The sequence below is a fragment of the Saccopteryx leptura genome, chromosome 12 (genome assembly GCF_036850995.1).
Source record: "Saccopteryx leptura isolate mSacLep1 chromosome 12, mSacLep1_pri_phased_curated, whole genome shotgun sequence".
In the NCBI taxonomy this organism is placed as follows: Eukaryota; Metazoa; Chordata; class Mammalia; order Chiroptera; family Emballonuridae; genus Saccopteryx; species Saccopteryx leptura.
In genome coordinates, this window is record NC_089514.1 from 15,395,951 (window position 1) to 15,411,287 (window position 15,337).

At 44.9% G+C, this 15,337-nt stretch overlaps 1 long non-coding RNA gene across 1 annotated transcript in view; it reads right to left on the reverse strand.

Moving 5' to 3' along the window:
• The window catches only part of LOC136384125 (uncharacterized), a 106,044-nt gene that overhangs the window by 26,569 nt on the left and 64,138 nt on the right, over nt 1–15,337 (reverse strand). Inside the window, exon 3 of the long non-coding RNA XR_010747528.1 lies at nt 136–253. This is a non-coding gene — a long non-coding RNA (uncharacterized lncRNA). The remainder of the gene's footprint in view (nt 1–135; nt 254–15,337) is intronic.

Below are 15,337 nucleotides of genomic sequence, written 5' to 3' on the forward strand. Positions count from 1 at the left end.
TTTCACAGCAACACGTTTCATCCAATGCCTTACACATAGCTGGGGTAGCACACGAGGCAGGCTCTGCTTGGCTTCCGGAACTACGAAAGTACCGCTCATGTTTGCCCTGGTCCTGCTCCGCAAACCCACACTTACCCTGCCTCATGCATTCTTCATCAGAAATACAATGCGCGCTTCACATGTGGGGGGCAGTGAGCTAGAGACGTGATTCCGAAGTGAGAGCGCAGGCCATGGTCCTCCAGGTGCACACAGGCTAGTGGGAAGATAAATAAATTAAACCAGGTTACACAGATTATGCTAGAGATGCAGCAAGGGCACTCACGGCAAAGATTTATAGCTGGCCACCAAAATGGACTCCACTCTCCTTATAGTGATGGAGCTCCAGCTGAGGGTAGAGCCAGCCCCCGCCCCGAACACTCTCCTTGGGAACTAAGCACAGGCACGTGATTAAATTCCCCCACCGGGCCTGACCTGTGGTGGTGCAGTGGATAAAGCGTCGACCTGGAATGCTGAGGTCGCTGGTTCAAAACCCTGGGCTTGCCTGGTCAAGGCACATATGGGAGTTGATGTTCCTGCTCCTCCCCCCTTTCTCTATCTCTCCCTCTCTCTCTCTCTCCCCTCTCTCTCTCTAATAAAAGTAAATAAATAAAATCTAAAAAAGTAAATAAATAAATTCCCCCACCGGGAATACACGGTGGAAGTGGTAAGTGCCAGTTCCACGCTAGGCCTCAGAACACTATACACGTGTGCACTATTTCTTACCGTCTCATCAGCTAGAACATGGGCATGCCTGCAAACTACTTCAACCATGTTGAAGAAGACAGAGCCCGAGGGGCAGAGGGAAACGAGACTGAAGGAACCCCGGGTGACCGCACAGAGCCAGTGCCCCGCCCCCACCCGTCCTGAACTGCCGTGGGAACGAGAACCAAGTCCTTCGTTCTTTGTTCCTTCACCCACTGTGTCGTTGGGCCTCTTTGTTGTAGCAGCTCAGCTGTAGCAGTTCGCTCAACCAATACCACACACTGTGCTCTGTGCTGTGGGCGCGCTTTCTGACACCCAGTAGACAGCTCGTCTGGGATTACTGCGCCCGCCGGGACCACCCGCCTCCCCAGCGCCTCGCGCATGCTCGGATCTGCTGGTGCGGTTGCATTAACACTGTTGCCAAAATGACAGAATCGCGGAGACACAAGGAGCTAGGCCCAGAAGGAACTTCAGAGAATCCCTAGGAAGCGCTCTACAGTGAAAAGGGTATGGGTCCTCGCATCAGAAAAATCTAGGTTTTGTCTACGGCCATAGTATCCTGAACGCGCCTGATCTCATCTGATCTCAGAAGGATCTGGGTTTGAATCCTGGGTGTGCTTCCCACTACTTCAAACCTTATATAAGAATCTTAGTCTTGAATTTTTTAAAATTCTCTATATCAGCAGCAGCAGCAGCATCATATCTGCCTTGCAGCATGGCGGAAAGCATGGTAATAGATACAGATGCCGAGACCGGTGCCTGCAACCTAGTCACCTTCTAGCAGTAATTATTACTGTTAGCGCTCCGCGGGCCTGATGAGGAAAGAGCTCAGGGCCCTCTCACTGCAGAGATGGCCCTTTCCTGCAGGCGCCAACTCTGCTCCTGGCTCAGCTAAAACGTTTGCCTGCATTGACATAATGTAAAATTTGATCTCCTCACCTACAGAGGCAAGTAAAAAAATATTTTGCTTTGAACTGTCCTGTACACATCTTCAAATTTAGAAAAATGGATCTAAATTAACTTCCACCAGGAGGACGAATATAAATACTAAAAGCAGAGAAGGAAACTGACTCCTGGGTCAGGTTACGGCACTGGGAAACTTTGCATCACTTTTTCTGGATGTCGGCTGCGTTGGATTATGAACTTGGAGAAAGCAGGAACATGCGTGTTCCAGGCCGTCTCCCTCCAGCTTCAAACACTGAATGCCACGGCGGGCATTCCGTAAACAATCTATATTAAATAAATCATAAAATGTTGGCGCTGTAAGGGTCTTTAGAGACCCTCATCTTTCAGATTAATTTCTTTATCCACTCATTCAGTCAATATATACGTATCAGGCCCCACAGTGCGCTGACAGATGGGGCTGCACTAGAGATATGGGAAGTAACATCACACTTGGTAAAACGACCCGCCCAAGGATGAGCTACCAGAATTAGAAACAGCATATAGGCCTTCCAACCTCCATGGTCTTCTGGCAGAGTCCTGAGCTCATCAAGATCTTGCCCTATGGGGCCCTTGGTTTTCTACAGTCCCCACTGCCCCCAGGCCTGGGCCAGCTGTCTGCTCCGCCTTCAGGGATCAGATCTCAGAGGCTGGGTTTGACCATCCCAGTTAAAACCTCTAACATCCCCCTGCCCACAGCCAGTAACAAAATCAGCCCCCCCTCCATGTCCTAAAAGATAAAAACTCAATGAATAAAAATATCCTTAATGTTTTATTTCCTCAAAGTCCTAGTCCCCTGAGGGAAGACTAGGAGAAGTGTGACCCTCTTTCTTCTTAACTTATGTCTAAATCATCTTTCAGTGGATTATTTTACCTCGTCTATATGACTCCTTATTGCTTTAACTTTTTAATTTTGAAATCATTTCAAACTTTTAGTAAAGTTACAATAATAGCACAAATAATCCCCCTATACTCTTGATTCAAATTCACCAAATGTTAATGTTTTTATTAACCTATTATTCTGTGTACAGGTGCATGTTTTCCAGCACTCAGTGATACTGTGGATGGCAGGGAACGTGAGACATATATTAAATTATTTGACTATTATCCCATCATTCAATGTTCTTTGCAAATGACCCAGAAAGCCTAACACACAAAACAGGTTTGTTGTAAGGGGCACAGTGGCATAGCTAGAGTCGGCTGATTGGCCTGGAACAGCACGACCAGGCCCTGAAAACATTTCAAAGCAGGGCGGCAATGTCCACAGGCCCACAGGACATCAAAGAGTCTATGTAGTCGATTTGCCAGGAAGAGAGAGAGGTAATGTCCCATGCAGTGTAGCTTCCTTCACCACAGAACAAACAAGCTGAATTTTTGCAGAAGTCACAAGTTTGGCATACAGTGGAAGCCTCCGCATCCACCAGAAACACACGGTCGTTTACAGTGTGCTCTGTCTGTGATATGGAATGTGCTGCCCCGTCCAAGACGATGATGAAACCAGGTGTTAATGGTGGCAATCTGGGCATTGCAGACTTGGTCAACAGCCTAATTCTTGTTGATCTGACCAGAGAACAGGCCCTTACCATGCGTCCCTACACGTGTGACTGTGACTGATGGGCAGATACTATTTGTTTACCCAGTTCATGGTCCCAAAGAGGACTTTAATCTGCCAGCCTTAGTCTTCCAAGTGGGTAGACCAACTGGCCACTGGGAACTGTCCAAAAGTCAGAAAGAGTCCTTGAGAGTATTGTCTCAAGCAAAGGGGACTTAGCCCATCGTGCTGCAGTTCGTCTTCCAGAACTGTCACAGGGATTGGAAAACTGCTGCCACCTGGTGGCCACCGTCAACTTTCAACTGAGCTGAGCACAAATCCTGAGATTATAGGCGAATCTTCATGAATCAAGGGCCCCACGGAGCCAGCAGCTTGGCTTCAGGCAGTGGAATGGGGTTCAGTGTCTCCCAAAGAGATAACAGACGCTTTTCATGTCAAACTCAACTGTTCGTGTAAAACTCCCAAGAAAGTAAGTTTCCTGTAAAACTCAGATGACACTAAAGCTGTGCTTTTAAATATACTGTTTCCATTTGACAAGACTTAACTTATTAGACCCTTGCCACTTTCTGCTGAGTGTGTGTTGACCCTGGTAAGATGGGTATATCCAGCCTGGTAAGATGTTCAATTTTAACAAGAGCTTAGTAGCAGGTCAGCAGCTGCCTTTAGGGGAAAGGAGGGCGGCTGCGGTGGCTGTGTCAGAAAGGTGGCACCGTTGCAGTGGACACGGCCTCTCCTAGCCCTCCAGCAGTCGTTACACCCTCCGCTGAAGCCGAGAGTGGCCCTTTTCCATCTGGGTTTATGTACTGTTTCTGTTGGCCCAGTCAGGAGGCAGCAGTACCGTGCTGGACCCTGAGCAGGACAATTCCCTCTGACATTCACGGTCATTCACAGTACAAGCATGTAAAGCGTCATGACCAATTATTCACTCAGCAGTGGAAACCACAACAATAGTTCATTTATGGCCCAGAAACCCCCCATCGTAGGCCGCTTGAACTTTCCTTCCCCACTTTGAACTGTGTCCAAATCCCATACAGTGAATTCAGGCACCGAGGAGTCTAGCTGAATGAACGTCAGAGCCTACAGCAAGTTTCCAGAGCTGGGAGGGCAGGACTTAAAGAACAGCAGGAGGATGGAGACTGCGGTGGGATGGCAGGCGTGGTGGAAAGGGAAGTTTATTGTCAGCCTTTATCCTTTATTCTGTTTCAGCCCTTCACCCTTCACCCTAGGGCCACGCCTAAGCATAAATCCTATTTCCTCCCTCATGTACTTCCTGGTGACCAGCAAGCGCCAGGACTCAGGGTCCCCTTTTTTCTGTCCCTGAACACAGTTCTAGTCTCTACAGTTCCACCCTGCTGTTCTGGGGGCCTTTAGTGACCCCTAGGCCTAGCACCCCATCTTCTCCCTGCCCAAGCTGAGCAGTGAAGAGAGCCAGGTCGATGAGTGCAGTGTCTCTGTGCCGTTCTGGGGGCCTTTAGTGACCCCTAGGCCTAGCACCCCATCTTCTCCCTGCCCAAGCTGAGCAGTGAAGAGAGCCAGGTCGATGAGTGCAGTGTCTCTGTGCCGTTGAGCAAGACACGTGCTGGGCTCACTTTTCTTTCCGAGTGGCCTCCTTATGGCTTAACCAGTGTCTTCAATTCATCCAAAGTAATGCTTTTGGTTGGCCTAAAGCTCTATTTAAACAGCAAGGTCCTCACCGCTGACATCAATTTTTTGGCTTGGAGGACTTACTTCTGAGTCAATAACTACAGCCACATGGCCGTTCAGCTGGGGCCATGGAGCTTACTGGGCCCTTGTCGTGATAACATCCCTTCCTCTGCGGACCAAGAGGAAAGAATAGCAGCAACCAAGTGCCACTGGGGTAGCTGGTTTAGTCCTACTTCTTATAGCTCACACTTCGGGCATTAATTCCACTACTGCTCCTTTCTTCCACCCCTGCCTTCCCTGCACATAGCTCTTCTCCTCAGTGCTTGGGCAAGAAGACTCGTTTACCACATGCCGGGAATTTTTCTCATCTCTCCGAATCTGGTTCATGAAAAGTCTGTCCTTCCCCTTCCAGAAAGTCATGTCTCCACCAGCACTCCATTCTTGTCACTAAAACCGCCAAAGCTGCAATTTGATTTTACTTTTATCAGCTATTAAGTCAGCCTGTTACTGTTCCACGGACGCTTGCAGAAAACATGAGCCTCTGGTAACAGAGACCACAGACTTGATTAGTCACAGCCCAGAAAGCAACAGGAGCATCAGCATGCCGACACTGGCTCCCCCGGCCCCCAAGTCCCACGAAGGCATCGGGAAGGGCCCAGATGGATATTGTATATGTAGTGCATTTCATTACAGAAAAGAAACACTTTCAAGAATCCACCAATTTTATAACCAGCAGTAAGCAAGCCTGCTTTTTTGTCCCAGAGGAAGACATTACCTCATCCTTCAAAGGTGCTCGCTGCAGAGACAACCCAGAGAAATGGTCTGCATAAAAACAAGACAGGGCCTCCCTTCTTGGCAAACCCAGCAAGACGTGCCGGAGCACGACAGACCGTGGAAGTTTCTCCCGACAGCCTTTTACAAGGCCTGCCACCATTTGCCCATTTCAGGGTTTAGTACTCCCACCATGGCTGAGAACTCTAAAACAATCTCTAAAGATGTTTGGGAGATTTTGGGTTCCACTCACGAATAAAAGAGAACATCTCATAAAATTAAAATAATAAGAGCCGGGCTGGGAAGTCTCAACCTTTGACTGGTAGTCAGTCCTCTGCATTTCTTTCTGCCTCTTCAGAAAATTATTAAACCCATGTTTACAAATTTCTGAGTCTGTAGTCATTTTCTCCTACATTTTCTGGTTTTAATTTTCTTCATAGTATTTATTGCTCACTTAAATTTCCTCTTTGTTTTTTCTTTTTTTACTTTGTTGATTGTCTCACTGCCCTTAGAATGCAAAAACAAGAATTTTATCCATCTCGTTTGCCACTTTGTGCCCAGCACCTTTAACAGTGACTAGGATGTGGAAGATATTCAGTGAATATGGGCTAAATAAAGGAACTCTGGCCTTGGTACCTCTTCCAGCTCGTCAGGCTGCCCCGCCTTCGGTCACCTTTCGGATGGTGGGCACGGCGGATAGCAACCAAGATGGCAAACAAGCTCCGGAGTTTGCCTCTTAACACTTAAACCCTGACGGAGTCCCAGGACATCTGACACTCCAATGCCACCACAACAGGTAGAAACCAAACAAATTGTTAAACCTTTCCACGCCTCAGTTTCTCCATCTAAAGTGCTCAAGGATCTCAGAAAGAATGGCTTCAGTCTTCATTGTGGTCTCTGGGTGCTGAGTATGCATCAGTGATAATTTTTGTCTCTTTCTAACGGCGTCCTTGCTGATGGGAGGGTCAAGATGAGAAGCTGTCATCATGCTTTTCTGACATCCACTGAAGTGATTCAGAAATTCTAAGGAGTCTTTGAAGGCAATTTCTCAACTTCTCTCTAACCAGAGTTCAAACCATGACAAGTTTCCCAAACTCACCACTCCTCTGTTTTCCCATCTATAAAATGGGGCTGATCCCCCCTACCTCACAGGGTGGTGGTGACCATTAGACCACCTAACTCAGTGCTTCTCATGTTGGGTCCCGGGACCAGCAGCACTGGACTTGCCTTGCCAGCTGATTAGAAATGCAAATTCTTGGGCCCCCACCCCAGACCTACTGAAGCAGAAAGGGGTACCGTCTCCCCCACCCGTCCGTGTTTTAACAAGTCTTCCAAGTGATTCTGACGTACACTAAAGTTTCAGAACCACCGACAGATGAAACCACATGGCACTTGTTTGGCCCTCAGATGTCTGCTTCTCACTGACCCATTCGGGTGTGCTACCACCTGAACCACTCCCAGCTAAGCTGCAGAACTATTTCTCATCTCCCTTGGCAGCTGGGGAACAAGGGGTGGGAGACTTGGGGGCAGACCCTGCTCTAAAACCCAACGGTAAATGCTTCTTTAGCCGCTGTTCCTCTTCTCCACAATTATCACAATTTGACCAAACGTTCCCTCCATGTTTATGTTTTTTTTTTCCTACATCTTTTTCTTTGTCAAGGAGTTGTTTCAAGAGGCCATTTTACGCATATGTGAATAGCTACACACTTTAAAGTCTCTCTCTCTCTCTCTCTCTCTCTATATATATATATATATATATATATATATATATATATATAGTCTCATTTAAACCAACCCCGTGAGTTATCTTTTTTCTTTAAACATATTTTATTTCACTACCTTTAATAATATGATTTCGCTGCAAGATTCAGGGGCCCATCATTTCTTTTCAATGTAATCAAAGGATAGTAAAGACACATTGTAGGAAAAGAGGACGTGAGAACCAGCTTTTCGGCCAAGTGTTAGAATGCCTCACTTCCATTAAGTGAGTGGTATCAGTTGGAAAAAATGAGGCTAATTTTGCTGCAGGTTTAAGGAAAGTGGAAATAACCTGTAAGTAATGGTGTATCTGAGCCTTGCAGTAGAAGGTTCTTGGTTCATACTTAATTGAAAAGGCAAGTCGCAGTTGAATTTTGAAAATCCTGGTAGAGTTTTTTCAAGTAACTTAATGTAGCATTTTATGGTTGCTTTTGTAGTTTGGAATTTGCGATGGATATCGAGGGATGCGTACGCCTTCTGATCCCTTAGATTTAATCAGACTTCTCACTTGCTTGCCTGCATAATAGTTTATGGTACCTTTGATGATTTGCAGCCAGCCTAGCACTTTTAATAATTTACTGTAAAAGCATTTAATTTTTAATGGACAAGAATGGGTTAGAGGTAACTTCTGCATTGGTAAGTGCTCTCCCGAAGACTCGGGGAAAAGGCACAGTGTATTTAAATTCCAAACATTATTGAAAAGCATGTGTCTTTTATTACCAAAATCAAATGCATAATTGAAGAACATACCTAACCCAAAATTATTGCCGGTGCTTTATTTAACCAGAAGAGAGCATTGCATTCATAAGGCAATTGTGAGGACATTGTCTCAAATTCTCATTGTTGTTTTTTTTTCTTATCTCCCATGCTGTTTTCAATATTCTATCCCATTAGCTAAAGCATACCTGCCACAGGGTGAGAACAGACGTCATTTTATTACATCTTGCTAATCAAGAAAATCTCAACAAAAGAAGGGCTTGTAATGTCTGGTACATAAAAGAAATAGCATCTTATATTCATTTTCCTTAAAAGTTTTCCTAAAATCTCCATAATGTGTATGCCTAGGAATGATTTCACAACTAGTCTTAAAAATATAGAGTTTCCATGTGGAAAGAAAAATGGGAAGATGCCAGGGTAAATACTTTTTAAGACTTAATGGAGGACAAAACATACCTTGCCTTCAGAGGCACATAAAACAAAAAATGTTGCAATTGCCAAGTAATCCCTTTTTCAGATATGCCGTATATAAAAATAAGAATGGCTTCACAGGACTGCTTTCTGGGGAACCCGCTAAGAGCTGACAGCCCTGGAAACTTACTCTTCTGGGCTAGCATTCCATAGCGGATGGTCCCCAAGCTTACCCTGAAATATGCTACAGGGACAACTCCTACGGTCGAGGGTCCAAGTCTGAGCTGTTTCCAAAGCACCTTTAGCATTCAGACTTCAGAGCAGTTGCATAAGAATGTGAAACTCATTCTCTTTGTTTTGGTCTTCAACTAGTCGGGTCTAAGTCCTGCTACAGAGGTGGGTTCTCAGGAGCCTTTAGAAGTCCTCTCAAGGAGTTTGTGCCCTGTCAAGATAATGCCATCTAAAGATGCAAGTCGGAGGATCTCGTCACCATTTCCACATCTGGTATCCTACGATGAACCTGCAGGTGCAAGTGTTACCCGGTTAACCAGCACTCTAGCTACTGCTCACCATTTTTGGCTTCCTGGCAGGGTTACTGCATGTGAAACAGCTCCTTTCTCTATTAGCCAGATTCTCATCTCCACCCCAGCTAATGAACAGAAACTTCCAGATCTAATCAATGGTGTCCCCCCCCCTCCCCGATTTGAGGAAGCAGGAATTGCTCCCGGGCAGACAAGTTCAGGGGCACCTGAGTTGGGTGACCTTTACGGATCCCATGCATGCTCCTCTCTTTTCTCCAGCTCTCTCACATTCTTTTTCTCACATCACCCGCATGGACTTTTAGAGTCCTCAGAGATCAACCGGCAGTCCATAAACTTTTCACATGAAGAAACGATAAGCTGAGTAACTGCCAAGATCACACAGAAGCTAAAAAACTAGACTTTTCTAAATTGGGTCCTTTCGAAATAGAGTTCTTTCAGAAATCTGCTTTCTGAATCGAGTGCTTTGCCCATGCCCACTACTCACATAGTCTCACTGACCCCTTCCTCTTCCTCTTCCTCTTCCTTCCTCTCACTTTCTCTCCTCTCCAACAACTGTCATCCCTTTGGCTTTTGTTTTCGGCCTTTCCATGATACCAGGGATACCCGTGAATGTCACTTAGCTGCAATGGTAGCCTCATTGCTAAAAAAATTAAGGGATGAGAGGGAGGGGGCAGGCAGATAGTGGGTGTTCCTGACCCCCAGTCTAACAACCTCTCTGGGTTCATTCCTTCTTTCCTCCTCCTCTTCCAACCAGTTGTCACCTCTTTTTCGCATTTTGACAACACTGCGAAACGAGCTGACTTAACCCTAGCTCATCTGCCAGCCTAGTCTCTATGACAGAAACATAATTAAGTTTCATGGGCATATTAATTCCTCTCTCGTGTCCTTACCAGCTTGGGGCTTTGTAAATCATCTTCAAAAGACAATAGGAGAAAAGTAGTTAATATTATCACAATAACTTTGTATGGCAACAGATGGTCACTAGATTTATTGTGGTTATCGCATAATAAGTACTATAAATGTCACATCACTATGTTGTACACCTAAAACTATCAATAATATAATATTGTATGTCAATTTAACTTTAAGTTTTAAAGAGAGAGAGAGAATAGGGAAATGTGGAAAAGTATGTTATAAATGTAGCCTTCTAGCCTCTATCCTGGCCTGGGTCCTCACATTCCCCCCCAAATTTATGCCAACCAAACACTTGAAGCGATACACCATAGTGTTAACAATGTCAGTCTGTGGGCACAAACTGCAGGGCGGTAGAGCCAGAGAGGGGTACTATTATCTCTATTAAAGTACATCCTTTAACAGATTTTTAAAAGGAAGGAATGGAGGGAGGGAGGAAGGGAGAGAGAGGAAGGGTGAGAAGAAAAATGAGGAAAACATACCTAAACCACAATAAGATTTGTAAGCCTGAAACCTAGAATATATTAGAAATAAATGTTTTAAGTAGTATAAATAAAAAGGCTATAAGCATAATATAGTCATATCTGTAATCCTATAAACCCATAATGCTAAGTTTTTAAAAGATCTATAAATTCTATTTTTTCCCATAGCAATTAATGAAAAAGGAAAATTCTGAGTTATAGACTGATTGTGTGTGTAAATTTTAAAAAGTCTGTTAAACTGGGTGCTAGAATTTCTCATCTATACCGCTCATGTCTGTACAAAGGGTAAAACAGACTGAACAACAATCAATCTTATATTTTTTGTAGACTAAATGATTAACCAGTTCATATCAAAGTCTATCTTAATCCAATCAACTATATGGAAATTAGTCGCTATAATAGAAAAAGTACTTAACTCAAAAGGGTTCATTCATTAATCATATATCAACACACCAGAGAGATAATCTTTCTGCTCAACTTCCCAGGCTCTACTTATTCATTCATTCCTTCAGCAGGTATTTGTTGAATTCTTACCATGAGCCAGGCACTTTGTAGGGCACTAAGAAAAAAAACACACTCCTTAAAATAAAGGAGACTGTAGGTGAAAAGGGAGAAAATAAAGAATCAATGAATTCGTTCAGCCTGGCCGGATGGCTCCGTGGATGAAGCCACGACCTGGCAGACCAGAGATTGCAGGTTTGACCACTGGTCAGAGCACGTGTGAAAAGCAAGCAATGAGCACACAACTAAATGGAACGACTAAGTGAAATAACGATCTGATGCTTTTCTCTCTCTCTCTCTCTCTCTCTCTCTCTCTCCACTCTCTCAAATCAAGGGACAAATTAAATAAATAAATAAATAGCTCATGAGCTAAACAATATAGGTTTGCCCCCCCACACACACACACACACTGCTATGGGGTAGGGAATAAAAGGGAACAATTAGACATCTATTCTAGCACAAATGGATAAATCTTCACAGAGGAAGTAGACACCTGAGCCAGGCCTTAAGGGCTAGACTGGGGTTCATCACAAAGTTTCCAGGGGAAATCAAAGCCTGAAAACAGAAGAGGCCAAGTTCATGAAGACCTCTATTTGGGCAGCAGTTCCCAATGTGTTCACAGTTTTAATTTGAAAGTAATAATAATAATAATAACCCCATGCTCAAAAGAAAGTTTAGGCAATGCTAGTTCCTACAACATTCTACAGTTTTCTTTACAGAAGGACTCCTTAGAACGTTTACACCCTCAAAATTTATGCCAACCAGTTACATATGATGAAACACCCAAGTGTTAACACCGGTTACTCCGTGGGCAAAGAACTGCCCATGGGGAGTGAGGTCAACGAGAATCGCGAATCTAGAAAAGAAGGACACTGTATGCAGTGAATACCAGGCCCAAGGAAAGCCCTTTTCCTTTACGGACCTGAGTCTAACTTGTCTGTATTCACGCTTCACGTCTGTGTTCGTGATCTGTACTCAGGGATTGATTTTCATCTGTATTTTAGACTCAGATAAGGACAGGTGGTCGTACATTCCACTAATGACTGTTCGAATCCCTACTGAAAAAAGCAGCAGGTAAGTCTTAACATTCCACAATCATTCTCTTTCCAAAGGGCTGTCGTGGCCGCATAGGATGAATTCTAGAGAGGCTATGCCACCACTGATTGACGTCAGTGTAACAAGACTGGAACCCCAGAGTGAGATGATTAAACAACACACACGCATAGGGTCGGTGATCAGGTACTAGACACCGAAACCAAACTCTTTTCTTCTTTGTATAATAATCAACAAATAGATGAACAATCAGATCTTCCCTTCAAACTCACCGCAGGTAGGTGAAATAGCATCTTTTCCTATCTGTGAAAAAAAAAACATACAATTTAAGTATATTTTAAGGTGTGCTAAATATTAATAAAAAGGGGAGAAATGCCGATGGTCTGGTGACATAGTAAAAGATGAATGAGTCGGTGGGTCACTGTCCCTGTGAATAGAACCTCAGAATCCACAGCAGAAGAAAGACTTCAGGCGTGTTAGAGGACACTATTTAAAGCATGTACAACCTGTATAATAGGCCAGCAAAGGGTTGATTCAGTGGATAAAGAGCGATCTTGATCTATGACTTACATTACTGTGATGAATCCTATATTAAAGTTCTATCCATCATGTGGGAAATTTCCCCATAGAGACTTTAACATTTCCCTTGTGGCTGCCTGAATGTGCACATCACTGCCCTCCAGTAGGGCCAGTGCCGACTCTCTGCTTATCACTGTTTCTACATTACATTCCCCCCTCCCCCCGTTTTATATCTGTGCAAATGGAGTCCTTTTTAGGTTTAGAAAAAAGAAAGCTGCCCACCCTGCAGGTGACCTGAGTGTGTGACACCCTCCAGAAACGCTCTCACTTGGCTGTTGCGGGCTGTTCCCTCTTTCCCTTTTGTTTGCTGGTAGTAAAATTAGCAGCAGTAAGCGGTCTGCTCCCGAGGCTTAGGAAACTTGGGTCGAGCTGTTAGTACAAGCAATAAAGGCTGCCGGCTTACATTTCGTAGCCTGTAAAACGTTGGATAGCGCAGCTCAGCCTCTTTGGTCAGTTGCCACAGTCTGCAAATGTCACATCCCATCAAAATCACTTCAGCAGCTGTTGTTCGCGGCCCGGCCAAAGGGAGAAGGGGGGGGGGGGGGGTGCGATTGGATCGCGTGTGAGCGGAGTTCGAGTCCCTCGGTACTAATTTCACCACGTATTAGAAACCGTGCCGCCCGGGTTCTGGGGTGTGACAAAAGTCTGAGGATCTCCTTAGCCCTAATTACAAGATGCTCCAAATTCAGTCACTTTTGAGATTGGGGTGGCAGGGGGTGAGGGAAAAGAACAGCAGGCCAAGGATTAGTGCCCAGGCCTGGATCTCTCTGCAGTGCCAGAAAGCAAGCCTAGAACACAGAAGTTCATCTTCCACCCGCCTTCCAGTCACGCCCTCCCGCTCCCAGCCTGCAGCCCACTGGCTCCCCACCCCGCAATCGGCTCGAGATGACAGCGAGAATAAAAACGACAGCAATGGCAGCAACCAGCATCCTACAGGTGGGGGCCACCTTCTGGGCTGATGACTCAGTCCACCCTGCTAAGGATCTGCAAAATGGTTTCCCCAGATAGTCCGTTCAGAAACTGACGTGAGCCACTGAACAGAGAGCAGTGGACATGGCGGCGGCCCTTCAGCCCATGGCTTTAATTTATTCCAGAATGTGGCCAAGCCATATCGCTCTCCCCCACTCCAACTGCGCTCACAGTTGACCCGCGGAAGGCTTCCCACAGGGGAGCACGTGCCCTCCGCTCAGGCCCTGTCCTCGGGAGGAGGGTCAGCCTGGCCCAGAGCACCCTGCGCTCCCTTCGCCTGAGTGCAGTTAGAGGCAGGGGTGTGGCCCCACACACCCACCCTCTTGGATGGAGAGCACCCACTGCTAGCTATCAAGGCAGAACTTTCCTGGCAGATTTCTCATTTTAAAAACTTTATAAATTTTTAAATCTTTCTCTTTCAAAATGAGCCATAAATGGGTCAAATGATATAGAATAGTAAAATGAATGTGATATGAATTCTTTATAATTATAGAAATGGCAGCTTCCTTATTGGTTACATGAGTCATGTAATATGTAATTCCCTGCCTGGGGTTATTAATAATAGATACACAGTTATCAAATTGTTTTAATGAACACTTCTACAATACTTTCTGTCACTGAAAGCACATATTTTATTATAGACAGATATGCTTGTAGGACTGAACGAGGATGTCCCATTATTACTACTTCTAATGTAGTATAAATACTGTCAAAGAATTGACAGAGAACAATGAAGCTAATTACCAAAGGAATAGATGCTTATATTTCGAATAATACACAAGAGTCTTATTTATACTATCTCCAAAATAAACACTCACTGATCTCTACACAGTTCATTATACAACCAAAGGGAATTTTGGAGTGTTTCCAAGAGCCGACTATGCAAGTGTCAGGCAGAGAATGGCAAATCTGCCAAATTAATAGAAAAATAAACTTCCTTGCTCAAAAAACAATGACCTACTCTACTCCAGGTCATAGAACTCACCCAACTTTAATAAAAATCAATGAGAAGAAATGAGGCAAGCAGATATCCATCCCGCCAGCAAAACAAAGGGCACGGAACATTTAGGCAAGAAGCCCAAGTTCAAGAAAGAGTTTAGGACCATTTAGGGACCAAACCACCTGGTCTGGAAATTCTCGGGACAGCACTTCATATCTGGTGCTGAGAATAACGCTGGAAACAGGAATGCTCCAAATGCCAGAGAAACCCCTGAGCCAGGGCTCTCACCTGCCGGGGGAGAAAGGTAATCTTACAGGCTCTCAAAGTTGGCACTGCTTTTGATGGATATGTAGAGAAATAGCTGGGAAGTGTGCCCTCAGCTGCCCCTGGGGAAGGAAGATCTAGAATTTGTTTTGTTTTGTTTTGTTTTTACCATCAAAGCCCCACATGAGCCACAAAAATATCGCACAAGAACACCTGCTAGCAAAAACAAAGACCCAGATGGCCTAGATGAAAGCATTGTCAACTGGAATCACCGGGCTAGGATAGAGACCTCCTCAGCATCTGAGAGAAACAGAAATGCCCACTCCAACACAGAATGGTTAAGTGCTCCTCTGACTGCAGCTCCGAATTCCGTGTTCTATCAGCTTGGGAAGGATTTTTCCTCTAAACAGGAAAATGGATTCAGGGAGAGAAGAATCTAGATTGTCCCTTACACTGTAACTATCCCGCTATAGCAGACACCTTTTTTATTGTCTTCCCAGTAACATCACCCACCCCCAACTCTTTCACGGGTCTGCTACAGGATCTTCTATGTGAGTGC